The following is an 18,458-nucleotide window of genomic DNA, read 5'->3' as shown; positions in this document are numbered from 1 at the left end:
AATATGCAACATGTGCTATACCTAAAAGCACAGAAGAGAAAAACTTAAAAGAGAAAGTTTTATGTTTCCAAAGTCATCGATGTGGAAAATACTGTCGACGAAAGTACAAGAGTAAAGAAAAATTCTACACAAAATGTCGATTTGGATTTCCACGACCTGTTCTTTCAAAAGGAAGAGTCAACAGTTTTATGTCAGCTGTGCGACATACTATTACAAGAAAATCTCCCAAAAATACGTACAACCTAAGAAGAAAAGAAGAGTCAAAATATATAAATGACTACAACCCAGTCATTTTATCCATGTGGAATGCTAACATGGATATACAGTATGTTGCTGACAATTCTATTGCTGTTGCTCGGTATGTTACATCTTACATCACTAAATCTGAGAAAACGGAATTGAAGGAAATGTGGGAAGAGATTTCTCACGAGAAGACTGTCAGTAAGAAGCTATACAGTTTCAGTTTAAAGATGTTATCGCATCGAGAAATTGGATCCTACGAATGCTCAGATAGGTTATCATCTGCAAGTCTGTACTCCAAATCCAGAAGAATAATTTGGGTAAGTTTAGGCCTAGCAGGAATGCGAAATCGGGTACTGAAATCTGTTGGAGAAATTGAATATTTGGCAGAGAACGACCCGAAAAGTACAGATATTTTGAAATCAAACATGTTGGACACATATTACCCAAAAAGAAGTCGTCATCTTGAGAACATGTGTCTCTATGAAGTGCTGCAGAACTACATTTTTACACGGAAAGCCACAGAAGACATCAACAATGGAAAATATAAAGTCATTGGTGAGGAAGGATGTTTGGTGAAGCAAACAAAAGGAAGTTTGATTAATCACAGGAAGCTGAGTTGCGACACTCCTGACAAAAAGGAATTTTACTACTTAGCACTTTTACAGCTGTTTAAACCATGGTGTTCAGAGGATGAATTACTTGGAGATTTTCACAGCTATGAAGATTCCTTTAATGCATGTAAAGATACGATTGAATGCAGTACTTTCACAAATTATGTACAAATTTTAAATGAAGAAATTGAACAGGAAGCTACAATTGCAGCTGAAGTAGCTAGAGACAGTTCTCAAGACAGCCAAAGTTCTGGAACGCTCAGTCAAGATCCCCTAGGACAACCAATCATAGAAAATGAAGCTGCAATAGCAATGACTGAAGTGGAAACAGCTATGAATCAAGCTCAGGAAGATTTAATAGACTTACCAAATTTGGAACAGCAACTGAATGAAGAACAACAACATATTTATGAAGAAGTCACAAAAAAATTGATCATGGATTACTACATGAAAAGAAAGAGTGCTCCTGCACATCATTTGAACCAATCAGGATGTATGGTATGTTAGTGGACAAGCTGGAACTGGAAAAAGTTTCTTAATTAAAGTCATCAGAAGCTACCTACAGCACAAAACAGATTCAACTTTGTCTTGTGTTGTTACTGCTCCAACTGGGTTAGCAGCATATAACATAAAAGGAATTACCTTACATCGCTTGCTAATGTTACCAGTGGAGCATGAGAACAAAATAGAATATCACAAGCTAATACGAAAAGCATGCTTCGAAGTTTCAAGAGTGTTGAAGAAGATGCAAGTTCTCATTATTGATGAGGTAAGCATGGTATCAAACTTAATGCTTGCCTTTGTGCATTTAAGAATGCAGCAAATTCTAAAGAGAGACTATGACGTGTTATTTGGTGGAAAACATGTTATAGTTTTTGGGGATCTTCTGCAGCTCACTCCAGTTAAAGGACAACCAGTGTTTAATACTGTGACACATGAAGACACGAAGAAGTCATTAGGAAGTATTGGTAATGCGAATATTTGGTCATTCTTTGAGTACAAAGAACTCACTACCAATATGAGGCAAGCAAATGATGAAGATTATGCAAGTATTCTGAAAGATATCAGAATTGGACTACTCACAGAAGTTGGCACAAAAGCATTACAGAGTCGGTTGCTACATAATTTATTTCCAAGTGAAGAAATAGTTGCAGAGAAAATATACCAGAACATTGCAGAAAAAAATACTGTAATCTGCTTAATGTCAACACTACGTGAATGCTCGATATTCAATGAGGAACTTTTGAAATTGGAAAAGGAAGAGATTAAGAAAATGGAAGCAGTGGACAAAATTCAGCATGAAGGAATTACTATTACATTAACAGGTAAATTGAAAAATAAATTGGGTCTCTAGAGGAGAACATTTCGAAAACAGCTGGATTAGAAAAAAATCTTTATGTTTGTATGAAATGTCGAGTATTTTTAAGAAGAAATTTGTATGTAGAAAAAGGTTTAGTGAATGGAGCTATGGGTAAAGTTGTGGGTTTTGTGAAATACCAGAAAAAAGATGGGATTGAATTTTTAAAAATAAAATTTGATCAGATTGAAGAGGTTAAAGACATTAGTCGTTGTTCAGTCCGTTTTTTGCTTGTAAAAGACTTATATGTACGTAGGAAGCAGTTTCCGTTTTCTCTAGCATATGCTGTAACTATTCACAAATCTCAAGGATTAACTGTCGATAGTGCTCTTGTAAACATTGGTTCTACTGTGTTCAAAGAAGGTATGGCATATGTTGCTTTGTCACGAGTGAAAACATTATCTGGTTTATTCATGATAGACTTTGATGACTCAAACGTTAGTGCTGATGCAAATTGTGTAAAGGAGTATAATAGATTAAGAAGAACCTATGCTCCTCATTTAGGTCAGTATCATGTGTTTGAAAAACGTGTTGTTTCTCGTAAAAGGAGAATTGAGAATATCTGTAATGAGGATGTACAGAAGAGAAAACAAAAGGAGAGTGATGTGATTGCAAGCACAAAGAAAAAGGACAATGTCCAAGAGGTTGTTGGTTGTAATTTTGAAAATAGCTCTGGTGTCAACTGCTACTCTAATGTAGTGCTGAATGTTGTATTTTATCTTGAAAGTTTGCAAGAGCAGATAATAGTAAATCATGAAAAAAGATTTTGTTCTCTGATGAGTTTTCTTTTTGAGAAGCTGAGTATTGATAAAACTAAAATAGAAAGTGCTTCTGATGCTTCTGAATTCTTGATGTATATCCTTATGGTACTGGAAGAAGAAGGGGTAGAAATAGAAAATATGTTTGGTCTCTCTTATAAATGGGAACATAGTTGTGAAAACTGTTTCAACACATGCAGCTCTAATGTTGATTCAGAAAGGTTTATATATTTAACATTACCAGAGACTAAATCAGTGACTTTTAGTAAATTAGTTAAAGATGCCAATCACAACATGGAATGTTGTAAATGTAAATCAGACATGTTTTCAACATTATTTTTAAAGAAATATGGACAGTATGTAATTTTAATGATGCAACGTTGTAGAGCTGATGGTTCAAAATTGGACACTTTAATAAAGAAGTTTACAGGACATTAATTATCAATATCTGGAAAAACTTTTGTTGCAGTTGCAATAATTTTCCATGATGGACCTTTTATAACTTCTGGTCATTACACAGTTTATCTTAAATGTGAAAAAGGCTGGACACTGTGTAATGATTGTCAATTGATTTTCAAGCAACGTTTGCCAGCAGAATTACCAAATTCCTATTTAATTTTTCTGAAACCAAAATTTTAGATACAAATTGCAACATCTGAACAAATCATTTTTGCGATTTTATTGGATTACCATTGGATATTTCATCAAAAAAGAATTTAAAAATTACCATTTGGCCTCATGGAAAGGTAAAAATTTCTCTTGTGGACTTCTTTGACAGATATTATTTTGGTGTATGTGCTTAAGCAAGAAGATTTACAGACGATATTTATTGCAAATAGTTATTGTTTTTAGATGATGTTTTTATTAAATATGTTACATTTCTATAAAGGTATGTTTTACGGAGAAGAGATTCAGGGCTTTTTTTAAACAATCTTTCAGATTGTTAATTTTTTTGCCCGCTGTTAAGTGATGAATGCAATTGATTTCACGATTTACAGTGAAATTCAATATATTCTGAAAACAGCAAAAAAAAGGCAAAATATTGTTTTTTTAAATATGAAAATATGTGTACTGTATTCTAAAATGTATTGTTAAATATTAATACTTTTTTTCTTTTTTTACAGATTGAGAAAGAAAATTTTGGAAAATTAATCCTTTTTTCTAGCAATTAAAAAAACCCATTTATTGATAATTAAGTTATTTTGTTGGTCAGGTAAGTTTGAAATATCTGTATTTATCACACATTTACTTTCATACTCCCTTTTTTTCACTTCTCCTCACTCTGCTTTTCACATTTCCCTTGTGGTCCCTCAAGTACCTTGAAGGGTGAAATAAAGATATATTTTTTTTTAAACTGGGTGCGCGCACGGTAGAAAAAAATAAAAAAAAGTGATTAAAAAAAATAAAAAATTGTGAGGTAAGATGGCTCTTAAAAGAGACCTTGTGTTAATACAGGGACAGAGGCAGGAAAGAATGGCAATATTATAAGGTACCGCACTTGTGCTGCTCTATCTTATTGTCAATTAGAGGAAAACTAGAATCCCCATAAGCAATAAGAGAGTAGCAAGTATTGCACCTTATATGTACACTCTGAAACCGAGGGTAAATGTCCAGAGGAGCAGAAGAGGGTGGCGCTCCCACCGCAGAGGAAGTGCTCGGCTGAGCTGCCGAAGATGTACTCGGCTGAGCTTCTGCGGATGTGCTCGGCTGACTTACTGGAGGGGTTCCTTCAGTATGTCGAGCAAAAGTCGCAGGATGTACATCCCGAATGTGTCTGAACATAGTGAAGATTCCAAAAGAGTACTTCTTCTTTGGATCTTCTCTAGACAAGACACGCCCACAAAGTTTGCAGGTGACTAATGGAGCATTGACTTTTTTCTGCCCCTCTGGAAATGTAAAATATTGCCAGACAAAAGAATCCTTCTGTTTCCTCTTTCTCTGTCTGATAATGCTGTCCTGCTCACTCCCAGAAGAGGACTGCTGCTCTGCCATTGTAGCAATAATGAGAGGAATGGGTGTGGTGTTGGAAGTTTCTGGAAATGAAAGAAGTTTAAACCAATGAAAAGTGTTGTTTCTGGATCACATGACCTACCGTGCGTGCTCTGTACCCTTACCGTACGCGCACGGTAAAAGTACGCATTCGCGTACGTAAGACGTGCGCACGCGCGCATGCGCATTAGAGGCACACGCGCACACGCGCATGCGCATTAGAGGCACGCGCGCAAGCGCGTATGGCGGTTCCGCGTAAGGTGCACGCGAGCATGCGTAAAAAATAAAACGCACGCATGCGCGTAGGAAGCAAGCGCATAAGCGTCGCAAACGAAGTACGGATGCGTACGTAAATCACGTACGCATGCGCACACGGAGCATAGATATTACGTACGCGAACCGCACTTATAGCGTACCGTGCGCGTACCGTAAGCTTACCGTACGCGCACGGTAAAATATCCTAAAAAAAAATCTAAAAAAAATTTAAAGGTTTGTAGAAGATATTAACTATGTTGTTCAACTATATCTAAACATTTATTTAAAAAAGGTGAACCATTCCATATTGCAGGGTACAGTAAATCAATGATTATATACATAGGTAGCATATTGTTTAAAAAAAAAATCTAAAAAGAAATAATAAAAAAAATTGGATTTCAAAAACATTTGAAATTCACTGAAAAAACCATAGGTTTCACACACATTATAGTTAGGAATTAGCATTTAAAAAACCTTGCAAATTCACTGAAAAAACCAGAGGTTTCACACACGTTATAGTTAGCTGGACATTTCACTCGTACAAAACCATTGAAATTCCCCCGTTATAGTTAGTTCAGCTAACTATAACTCGCGCGCCCGCAATCCACTGCTGATGACGTCACATATTACATCACTCATGACATGGTCAGTGACATCACTGATGACATCACTGATGACATCTCAAATGACATCACTGATGACGTCATCCTTTGACTGTGTGTTTCTGAACATTTTTAATATGTTTAATATTTTTAGGGAAAGGCCTGATGAAGAATAAGTGGGTGTAAAAGTGATTGAATGGATGATTTTGTAGGTGCGTAACTGACTCTATAAGTGAGTCATTAAATGTATCTTACTGCATACTAGTGACTAAACTGTGTGAATCTCTGTATGTGTCTGTGTGTTGGTGTAGAAGTGGCTGCATTGTTTTGTAAATAGCTATATGAGTGTCTATATGGGTTAATTATTGGTTGTCTAAGTATCTGTATGGGTGCCTGAGTGTATGTGTGGGTGGGGTGTGTGTGACTCTGTGCAAAGATGTATGAGTGGGTGATTCTATGGGTACATGGTTTTAAGAGTGCAACTGTGATCGACTGTATGGTTGGCTGAGTGTATGTAAGGGTGTGTTAGTGATTGAATGTATATCTCAGTTGTACATGTGACAGTAACTACATATATGAAACACAGTGAATATGTGTATAAGAGTATATAACTATCTATATCTGAGAGTGTGTGATTGCGGAACTGGCTGTATGGATGAGTCTGACCTTGTACTAGAAATTGAATAAGAGTGTCAAAATGTTTTAGTATTTTTATGAGTAAGTGAACTTGAGTGTGTTTAACTGTATAGGTGAGTTAATTGGAGTGGGTTTATTTATTCGCACAACTGACTAGGTGTGTCAGTACCTCAATGGATGATTGTTAGTGTGTGACTGTCTACATATCTGTATAAATGCATATGATAGTCTTGTACGGAGTGACTGTCAGTATAAGTGACTGTATAGTCGAGTGAGTGGAGGTGCATGTAGATATAAGAGTCAATATGTAGTTATTGGTATTGGAGTACCTATGGTTTTCAAAATAGCCGTCTGAAATTTTGAGTTGGTGTATCAAAATGTATATTAGGGTGGGAGAAGGTGTACTAATTCATCACATATATGACGTCATCAGTGATGTCATCAGTGATGTCATTTGAGATGTCATCAGTGATGTCATCAGTGATGTCACTGACCATGTCATGAGTGATGTAATATGTGATGTCATCAGCAGTGGATTGCGGGCGCGCGAGTTATAGTTAGCTGAACTAACTATGACGGGGGAATTTCAATGGTTTTGTATGAGTGAAATGTCCAGCTAACTATAACGTGTGGGAAACCTCTGGTATTTTCAGTGAATTTGCAAGGTTTTTAAAAAATGCTAATTCCTAACTATAACGTGTGTGAAACCTATGGTTTTTTCAGTGAATATATATATATATATAAACTTGGGCTTTATACTGAGACTTTATTGATCTATTGTGACTATATTCAATGTTCCGTCTCCCTGTTGAATGTATATTGTACAGATATGCATCTAAAAAGTAACTTAAACTTAAATTCTATCTTACTTATATCTGTTTTGAATTTAGCAGGATAGAACATATGAGGTAATAGTCAGTCTGTCTTCTAATTTCACATCAGGGTAAAGACTGTTTTTCTATGTCTATTGTTTATCGTTGTCATGACGATTTCCCAAGATACTGGGTACTTAATGGCTGGCGATGGTGTTACCTGTGATATTGACAAAGGCGGCTTGCCGTCGAAACGCGTCATGGTCTTTTGGTGAAAATAAAACCACCCCTTGCTTTATCCTCACGGAGTCTACGCCTGCCTGTATTTCCATAACAGGATCGGTTGCATATAAATATATATATATATATATATATATATATATATATATATATATATATTTTTTTTTTTTTTTTTTCAACCAATTCCCTCGAGAAGAAAACACTGCACACCAAGGAAGTTGTAGATTTGACGGGATTTATTCTCAGTGCAAGTAGTCACCAATATCCACCACCAACGCGTTTCAACCACAATCGGTCTTGCTCACAGTGTGTGAGTCCGTTTTCAATGTTCTTATTTATAGTTCTATCCATATTAACCATTTAGGAGGTATTATGGGAGATGTCGTTTCTGTTCATTATACCGTTCTTTGGCATGTTGAGTTTATTTCTGATATGATTCCGTTCTTATTGAGGGAATTGTGGTATCCTTATATTGTAAATATTGTTGATACAGTGTTTCTTCAATTGTGTTTACAATTGATTACGGGAAAATATCTGTTTACTTGTTAACACTCAGTGTGTGTTGGTTCTCCTCGATTGCTATCTGTCGCAACATTGGAACAGTGATTTACTCCGTACATTGTACTCAGTAATTAAATTGTTCACTTAGTGCATATAAAGGAACCTTTTTATATTAAATTACTTTTTTCAAACAATTGCGGATACAAGTTCTTATGTGTATTACCCTTGTTATCATGTAACATTGTTAATAGTTGGAACAGTGATTTGCTCCGTACATTGTTCTCAGTAATTAAATTGTCCGCTTAGTGCATGTGAAGGAACCCTTTTGTATTCAATTACTTTCTTCAAACAATTGCGGATACAAGTTCTTATTTGTATTACCCTCGTTATCATATCCATTGTTAATAGTTACTGTAATGCATCAGGATCACAAATGGCTGTATAGCTCCTCATCACTATTGAGGCCAAAGGGGGCCTTTGTCTTGAATCTTATAATCATTTTTGACTCCAATCTACGCAGCTCTGCTTGTGGCTACACGGAAACGGCTGCTGTTCTCGTTGTTTTAACGTAGGAATGCTATTGACGTCTCTTTTGCACTTTGCGCCTTTTGCACAACAAGAATCCTATCGATTTTAAAGATATTAAAACTGTTTTTATATAGTGTATTGTGATTACCTAAATTGTTGCTCACCTTTTGCCGCCAGTGCCTTAGACAACCTCACCCCTGACCCCGGTCCCTTCACGGCGTGTGCCGATTGCACGGAGGGTCGCTTAGGGGTTGCACAACTTCTGGTTTTACGCCGGAAGCGCAGGTGCGCATTCTAGTGTCTTCCCCGCATCATTACTACTTTAGTGGACTGTGGGCACGGACGCGCACAGCTCTGCTTGTGGCTACACGGAAACAGCTGCTGTTCTCGTTGTTTTAACGTAGGAATGCTATTGACGTCTCTTTTGCACTTTGCGCCTTTTGCACAACAAGAATCCTATCGATTTTAAAGATCTTAAAACTGTTTTTATATAGTGTATTGTGATTACCTAAATTGTTGCTCACCTTTTGCCGCCAGTGCCTTAGACAACCTCACCCCTGACCCCGGTCCGTCACGGCGTGTGCCGATTGCACGGAGGGTCGCTTAGGGGTTGCACAACTTCCGGTTTTACGCCGGAAGCGCAGGTGCGCATTCTAGTGTCTTCCCCGCATCATTACTACTTTAGTGGGCTGTGGGTGCGGCCGCGCGCAGTGGCGCGCCGGCGGCGTGCCAAAGGCGCTCCAAAGGCAAGCCCGTCTGCGCCCGTCCGCGCCTGGCAGCGTCCAACGGCCGCATTTGCTGCCGGTTTTGGTCTAGAATATATCAACACTCGTCTCTCTCTGTCACTAAGCTTCCCCGACCTCCCTGCCGTGTGACCACATGACAATGGGGTTTCTTCAATATTCGAGTGCCCAACTTAAGGATTTAAACGCGTTCTTTATAAATGGCACCTGTCTATTTCAAAAGGGCCTACTCCAATGCCCTGAAATTATGCTTTCACCCAGTCTAACCAACGTATCCCCACCTGCTAATTCTAGGCTGCAGAAGAAGCATGAAGCCCCCCTCCCCTCACTGAAAGCTATCTATTTTAACGCCCGCTCTGTCTCCAAACATTCTTTGGAGATACGGGATCTACTGGACCAAACCGACCCAGACTTATGTTTCATCACGGAAACTTGGCTTCATGAACACGCTGGTCCCGACCTGCATGGAGCCTTCCCTTCTGCTTACAAAACGATTTGTGTTGATAGAAAAGAGAAAAGGGGGGGAGATCTCCTAATTGCCTACAAAAGCACTTTAACAATCAGTGCTCTGGAAATATCGGGCAATCACATGGAAATATGTATCTTTAAAATTATAGGCCTTTTAAGTGGGTCTTGGAGAGGAGCCCTGGTTTACCGTCCCCCCGGTATGAAAGGGGACTTTTCGGACCTTCTAGTTGAAACAATTGCCCCGCATGTTATAGCCTTCGACAACTTCCTTCTCCTTGGTGATTTTAACTACCATGCAGAACTGCTACATAACCAGGACACGGATAAACTACTTTCAAACACTAACTCTCTTGGTCTGGTCCAAATGGTGGCAGGGTCTACCCACTTTGCAGGCCATACGCTTGACCTTCTCTTTTCTAATGCACCGGAACTAATCATCAAAACCCCGGAGCCTTTACTATGGTCTGATCATTTCTTGTTGGAATTCACTATTCCCACTGCCATCAGAAAGAAACTGCATTCTGACAGCAATCAAGTATTTTGTAGGCCTTGGCGTAAAGTAACGTCATCACTGTTCCAAGATAAGTTCTGCTCTTATTCCCCAAATCCTGAGGTGAGTGTCAATGACGATGCTACGCAGTTAAATAAAGCAATTCTGACTATACTGGATCTCATTGCCCCGACACAGATCATCAGGTCCAAGAGCCGAACCTCTTTCTGGTACACTGACCATCTAAACATTTGTAAAAAATTGTGTCGCACCGCAGAAAAATTGTGGCGGAAAACTAAACGCCCAATAGATCGTGAAAGTTATCAAAGACTTCACCATAGTTACATGTGTGAAATTAAACTAGCTAAAAAACTCACCTGGTAAGTCGGATAACTAAAGCAGAAAACTCCTCTAGGGAACCAGATTACATCTTTAAAGAATTTACTTCCGCTGCCGATGAGCATACCGGTCCCGTCTCTCAAATCTGGATAGATTCGCTATCAGAATTCTTCGAGGAAAAAGTTACGAAGATTCACAAAACTTTCCCCTCCACTCCCGCACACGGGCAAACTGAATCTCTGTGCCCTGTACTTGACCAATGCAACCTCCTGACTGACTTTATGGAGTGTGACCTTAAGTCCGTCACCATGGTCATGAACAAAATAAAATCTGGCTCTCCCGCGGACCCTTTCCCTTCAAAATATTTTCCAATGATGGCCCCTACAGTCCTACCAGGGCTGGTCAGTCTATTTAACAAATTCTTGGCGGAATCTGAGTTTCCCCTATGCTGGAAGACCGCCAGAATTAGACCAATCCTGAAGAAGCCTTCGGCAGACCCGGAGATACTCCTGAACTACCGGCCAATTTCTCTCTTACCCTACTTCGGGAAAATATTGGAGTCATTGGTTATTAAACAGTTGGTGTGCCACCTCGAAAGCCACGGGCTCTTGGATCCCTCGCAATCGGGTTTCCGAGCAGCTCACAGCACTGAGACCGCTCTGGTAGAGGTTACCGACAACATCAGATTAGCACTGGACAAACACCAGTCCGCGATCCTCGTGCTGCTTGACCTGTCGGCTGCCTTCGACACCATCTCCCATCATATCCTTGAACGACGTCTCTGGGAGATTGGTGTCAGGGGTCAGGCCTTGAAATGGTTCATCAGCTACTTGAATGACTGAAAAACTATTGTCCAGATGGGTAACATCTCCTCCAGGGAACGATCTGTAACTATGGGTGTGCCTCAGGGCTCTATTTTGAGCCCTACTCTTTTTAATATCTACATGGCCCCCCTTGCTGCTGTGATCAGAACCTATGGCTTCGACGTCCTGTCCTACGCAGATGATACCCAGATTCTGGTCACGCTGGGCCCTGACCCCAGCGAAACCAAGAAGCGTTTTAAGGACTGTTTGACCCATGTGGACAAATGGATGACATCGAACCATCTTCAGTTAAATGGGACCAAGTCTGAGATCATGCTTTTTGGTAAAGCGTCCAACCACTGGTCGCAGGATTGGTGGCCATCCAGGCTTGGCTTATGTCCCCCCCCCATAAGAATTTGGTCCGGAACCTAGGAGTCCACTTGGACCGTTGTCTGTCCATGAAGGGGCATCTGAATCATATCATTGGCACCTGCTTCGGTGTTATGCGGAGCCTTCGGAAAGTCTTCAAATGGCTCCCCTTTGAAGCCCGTAGACCTCTAATACAAGGTCTTATAATTAACAGAATGGATTACGGCAACACCCTTCTGTTATCTATCAATTCTGATCTCCTTGATAGACTTCAGGTTCTCCAGAACACCGCTGCGAGGCTGGTCCTCGACCGCCCTTATAGATCACCGTCGGCACCCTGTCTTAAAACTCTCCACTGGCTCCCAGTGAGAAAACGCACCCTTTTTAAGACCTTGTGTCTTACACACAAACAAATGTATGACAGGGGTCCTAAATATTGGGTGCAAAAACTACGATGGTATAAACCATCTAGGGCACTGCGCTCTGCTCACCCCTCTCAAAATCCACACTGTTCGACAGGGTGGGCGTGCTTTCTCATTTCTGGCTCCTGCATCCTGGAACAAAATGCCATTTGAACTTCGCAGCATTTCAGACCACAACTGTTTCCGAAAAAGACTGAAGACCTGGCTGTTTGGATAAGAGCCGTGGGTCCCTTTTTCCCTTCTGCTTCAGTAGACTGCAAGCGCCATGATATTCGCAAGAGTGATATGTGCGTGATATAAATACCCATGACTTGACTTGACTAGTTTCATTGTTCTGTTCCCTCCCCGCTCATTTATAGGCACAGTTGTCAGGCCAAAGTATCTTATATTTTGTCTAATAGTTTCTTTATGGATTTTTAGATGTTTCACAATTGCATAGTTGGTATCTTCATTCTGCACAGCTCGTAGCTGTTCCAAGATTCTCTTTTTCAGCGGGCAGATGGTACTGCCTATATACCAGAGTCCGCATCCACATACAATGACATACACTACGTATGTAGATTCACAAGTGATTCTTTCCGTAATGTTAAATGTGTTGCCCATGAAGTCAACTGTTTGTTTCATGTTTATGCCATGTTTGCATGCCTTGCATGTATTACAGCGTACGAAACCTGTTTGTTTCGTCTCCAACCAGTTTATATATCTATATCCCCGAAAACTGCTTCAAATTCCTGTTGCCACTGCTGGTGACGGAAAGCAGGCACGGACCTCGTTTCTGTGCTTCAAATGATTATTTATTTTTCAGTCGGCCATAAATAGATATATAAAGCATTTTTGTTTCGCTAATATTTTGCTGGCATTTGATGATTCTTCACTGAATTTTCCAAACTAGTGTGCCCATCAGTTCAGATGCTGTCTGGGACGTTTCGGGGTGATTTGTCCAACGCAGGCTGAGAAAAAGAGGGGGTCCCAAAATCTGTTTTGCCCATGCAATTTACCATAGCAACTGTAGTCACGACTAAAGCCCGAACTGGTGGATCGAATTACACTAAATATGGCAGATCTTGGTCCAGAAAGAGTGCTTTTTGTAATTTGGTATAAATCCATTCCGTAGTTTTAGAGTTATTAAGGAAAAAATATTTATTCGTGTCTATCTAGGGATGTAAATTCTCCAAGGATCTGACAAATCTCATGGGGAGACCTGATTGGCTGTCACCACTTCAACCAGGAACTGGTGGCAGCCATGAGTCCCAAGAAAAATATAAAATAAAACACACGTGACAGGGTAGGAATACCCTGACCCCCTAGGGTTGGGGGTGGGTTCCCACAAGGAACCGAAAAAGTTTCATTTGTTTTATTTTGCAGTGAATTCGGAGAGGATGAATGGCAAAATTTTAAAAAACAAGAACGGTTTCCTGCACTTTTTTTTAAGCCTCCTAGATGGGTCAGGTCCCGGGGTAACAATAATATGCATTTGGGGGAGAGGGGCTCGCGTGGCCTTCCTCCCCAGTCCGATTTCAGCCTCAGGTACCCCATACCCGGGGCCTGGCCTCTTAAATAAATCGGGGAGTTGGCACACAACCCCCACCAGGGGCAAAATCGGCCCTGGAAACCCCATTACCCGGGGCACGGCCTTCCTAAAAAACTGGGAGGGGCATGCGCTCCTCTTCTCCGGCTGCAGACCAGGCCCTGTGGCCAACCTGTAAGCCCCCTCACAGCACAGCTTTTGGCCCAGGGGACCCCTCCCCGTGACCTGGCTGCAATAAGAAAGGGGAGGGGGCCACTGCGCTGGCAAGGAACCTGTGCTCTCATTTGGCGGGAGCAATTTCAAAGCTCCTGCCAAGCGAGAGCAAACATAAAGACCCCCTCCCAGCTGGCAGGAGTTTTAAAAATACCAGCAGGGAGCCGACTTCAGATCTATTGCCCTGTCTGCTTTGATGAGGGCAGGGAAACAGATCTGAATATTGATCCCACCTACAGGGAGCAACATTTTTAGCTCCTCCCTGCAGGCGGAAGCAATGCCAGCTCCCACTGGATGTGTGGAGCTTGCTGGGGACATGGGAGACTTGAGACTCCACCCAAGAAATGAAGGATGCCCTGACTGGTCAGCAGGGTACCCAAACTTTGTTGGTCGGGCCCCAGGGGATCGCGTCCCTGATGTTGAAATTGGCCCTGGGAGGGGGACCTAGCGGCTCCCCATATCCCATTTGTAATTGGCCTGGCCCCAGGGGCGATGGGGTCTTCGGGGCTGAAATTGTCCTAGCGAGGGAGGGCATGCACGGTCCCCAGCCCCATTTACTAATTAGCTGGGTACTTGGGTATGGGGTTCCCAGGGCCAAAATCAGCCCAGAGAGGGGGGCTGCAAGCCAGCCTCGCCCTTTAGAATACGTCCAGGCTAAGGGAATGGGTTTCCCAGTGCCACAAACGGCCTGGGGAGGAGGTCACATACTCCCTCCCCTAACAAATGCACTACATCCCAAGGAATGGGGTCCCTGGGGCCATAATCAGCCCAGTTAGAGGGACACATGCAGCCCTCCTGTACAAAATGTGCCAGGTCTCCGAGGATGTGGTCCCCAGGGCCAAAAGCGGCCTGGGAAGGGGTCCCACAGGTTGGCTGCCTTTGAGGGGTTTGCTTCAGGACTGGCAATGCACGACATGGGGTTTGGCTGCATGCGGGAAGGACATGCACGGCAGCGGTTGGATTAATGTATGGTAATTAGATATTACTTTATATTTAAAAAAACTATAAATTCTGAAAAAACTAAGTTTACAGGGATGTTACAGTTAGGAAATAGCATTAAAAACATAGAATTTCACTGAAAAAACAGTGGTTACAGTGATGTTTTAGTTTGGTTCAGATTTTGTACCCACAAAACCATAGAAATTCAACAGTTATAGTTAGAGTTATCTCAAGTAACTATAACTTGTGCCCTAAGGTAACTATAAATCACGCCCTCACCATGAACTGCTAATTACCCCACATAGTACATCACTTATAACATCTTCTATGTCATCATTGATGACATTACTGCAAAATTTGTTGTCAAATTATTGTTGAGTAAACTGTGTCAGCTAGCCTGTTACTCACCCTGTTTTTATTGGCTCAGTACAGTACATCGCCAACAAAAGGAGGTTTAGCCTTTTTCTTGTGAATGACATTTTTTCCGGGCACTTTTATAAAAATTGTGAGATCTTTGCAAAAGTGCAGATTTCGTGATTTTGTTTGCTAATCGTGATATCGTGGGAGGTCTGAATAAGTTGGAATAAAATGGAATTTCTCGATCAGAACCTCTTCTCATGCTAAAAGCATGCAGACCCCTTCCTTATTTACTAGAATTTGGCCTTCTCCACTGTAATAATGAAACCTCACCACGCTGACCCTGCCTTCCTCTATTTTCTTTTTTTATTGTTTGGCACCATAAAACAATCTGTTTGGTTCACAGGGGAAATTATGAGTGAACTGTTATGCAAACCCCGTGTACATCCATGACTATGAAATTGATCACTTCTAACAGAAAATAAACCACGAAAAGTTTCATTTTCATTGAAAACATTTGAATTAAAGTTGTTTCGGTTGGTTAAGAATGTTCTGGAACACATTGCTCCCATGACTGCAGTAGTTTGTTTTCTGAATCATTGAAGGGGATCCGCCAATATTTTGCAAAAACAGAGTGAAATTATTTTTCAGAGGATGAAGCATGAGCCAATTTTCAATGACCTTGTAAAATAGAACTAATCTGTTAACTATTTTTTCCGTATGCTTTATGAAGATCTATTGTCAGTACTGTGCAACGATGAGTCATTCAAGCAAAAAAAAATACAAAAAAAACATGAAACCGACATACTTTTGTGCTGGCTTTCTTTATATCGAGAGCATTCATTTTTTACTTTCTTTAGGAAGCACTTTAATCTCTGGAGAAGGAAGACGTGCCTGTCTGTCTTGGTAGTCAAGTTCCATTAGTGTTAGAAACAGAAGGGGTTATTTGAAAGCCTCTTGCGCCGCTGGTGCTTCACTTTTCCCCATATTAAAGGTGACGTGATTTTCGTTTGCTTATATATATACATATACACGCGTAGGCAGAAAGAAGAAAATAAACGGGTGAAAATACATTTCCATCTTCTGCAATAAAGTGGTTTCACTTACCTGCTTGTCGAGTGCTTCTTCAAAGCTGCAGGATATATATATATATTCACTGATAAAACCATAGGTTTCACACACGTTATAGTTAGGAATTATCATTTACAAAACCTTGCAAATTCACTTAAAAAACCATAGGTTTCACACATGTTATAGTTAGCTGTACATTTCACTCGTAAAAAACCAATGAAATTCCACGTTAAAGTTAGATCAGGTAACTATAACTTGCGCGCCCACAATAAACTGCTGATGACGTCACATAGTACATCACTCATGACATGGTCAGTGACATCACTCATGACAACAATGATGTCATCTGAAATTACACATTGTGGATTGCGGTCGCGCAAGTTATAGTTACCTGATCTAACTATAACTTGGAATTTCATTGGTTTTTTACGAGTGAAATGTACAGCTAACTATAACATGTGTGAAACCTATGGTTTTTTAAGTGAATTTGCAAGGTTTTGTAAATGATAATTCCTAACTATAACGTGTGTGAAACCTATGGTTTTTTCAGTGAATTTGTAAGTTTTTTTAAATGCTAAGTTATGTATTTTTTTTTTTTTCTGGTTTTTCACTATGCGCACACCCTGCGCGCACGGAGCGCGCTTACAGATATATATATTGATTTAAATGCTATTTTCTCAGGACCTACTGAACAGATTTACACCAGACCTACAAAAGGCACATCCTTGACCTGAGGACTACCTCTCTGCCAAATTTCAAGTAATTCTGTTCAGCCGTTCGGGCTGTAGCTGTGTCTAAAGGTCCTATGGAAAAATGCATGGGGAAAACGTGTTTTGGGACCCCCCTTTTTTCTCAGCCCCCGCTTGACGAATCCCCCCGAGACTTTCAGGGTAGGAGCGGAGCGTAGCGCCCCATTAGTTTTGAAAATTTCGCGAGGATACGTCGACCGGTGCCAAAGTTATTCCAAATAGAATGTTGCGGATTTCCTATGGAAACACGGTCCTAACTATAACTATCTACTGGCGACCGCCAGTAGGTAATATATATATATATATATATATATATATATATATTACCTACTGGCGATTGCCAGTAGCTATTTTTAGCTAGGACCTAGTTACTATAGGAAAATGGCAACATTCTATTCGCAATAACTTTGGCGCCGATTGATGAATCTTCGTGAAATTTTCAAAACTAATTCTTTGTTGAGATCAGCTCCTATGTTGAAAGATTGGGGTGATTTGTCAAGGGGGGCCGAGAAAAAAGGAGGGTCCCAAAACATGTTTTTTCAATGTTAATTTCCATAGGAAACTTTAGACAAGGCTATAGGTCGAACGGGTGAACAGAATTACCCCAAATTTGGCAGGGAGAAGGGTCTTGGTCTAGAAAGCGCACTTTTGTTTATTTGGTGTAAATCCTTTCAGTAGTTTTTGAGAAGTATCGAAATTTACAGATATTGATATTTGGGAATTCTGCCATCTGATTGGCTGAGGCGTTACGAGCATGAGCTTTCTGCTGATTGGCTGCGAGCGCTGCAAGTGTTTGCAACCAGGAAGTGTTGGCCGCCATTTTGTGATTCCGTTGAAGCAAGTAAGGGGGAAAAAAGGCAACAAATGTGGGAAAGAGGAGGATAGGAGCATTGTAACTTTTGTGGGTTGTTTAGGGTGTGCTATAGAGGGGGTGCGAAGTGAACTAATCATACCTCCCGGTGTGAAAGCTCTAGGCTATGAAAATTAAGTGAGGTATTGGCTAGTGTGTGATGTTTCTAAGGTGAGCTTGTGCACGACTTGAGTATTAAAGCGTGAGCCCACACTGTGTGTCTTATGCTGTGAAGTCATGTGCACTGGCCGATGCAGTACAGTTGTGGAAGTAGTGTCAGCATGTGTTTATACCTACTAGGATGAACTACTGACCCGTAGTGGTGTGAAAGTCCTGGGTACGGAAAATATGTGAGGTATTGTCTAGAGTCTCATGGAAGGAGGAAGTGTTGGCCGCCATTTTGTGATTCTGTTGAAGCGAGTAAGGGGAAAAAAGGGCGAAAAAAGTGGGAACTAGGAGGGTAGGAGCACTGTAACCTCTGTGGGGTGTTTAGGGTGTGCTATAGAGGGGGTGCGAAGTGAACTAATCATACATACCGGTGTGAAAGTGCTAGGCTACAAAAATTAAGTGAGGTATTGCCTAGAG

The sequence above is a fragment of the Triturus cristatus genome, chromosome 2_1 (assembly GCF_964204655.1).
Source record: "Triturus cristatus chromosome 2_1, aTriCri1.1, whole genome shotgun sequence".
Classification (NCBI taxonomy): Eukaryota; Metazoa; Chordata; class Amphibia; order Caudata; family Salamandridae; genus Triturus; species Triturus cristatus.
The sequence above is the reverse complement of the archived record's forward strand: the minus strand, read 5'-3'. Positions refer to the sequence as shown.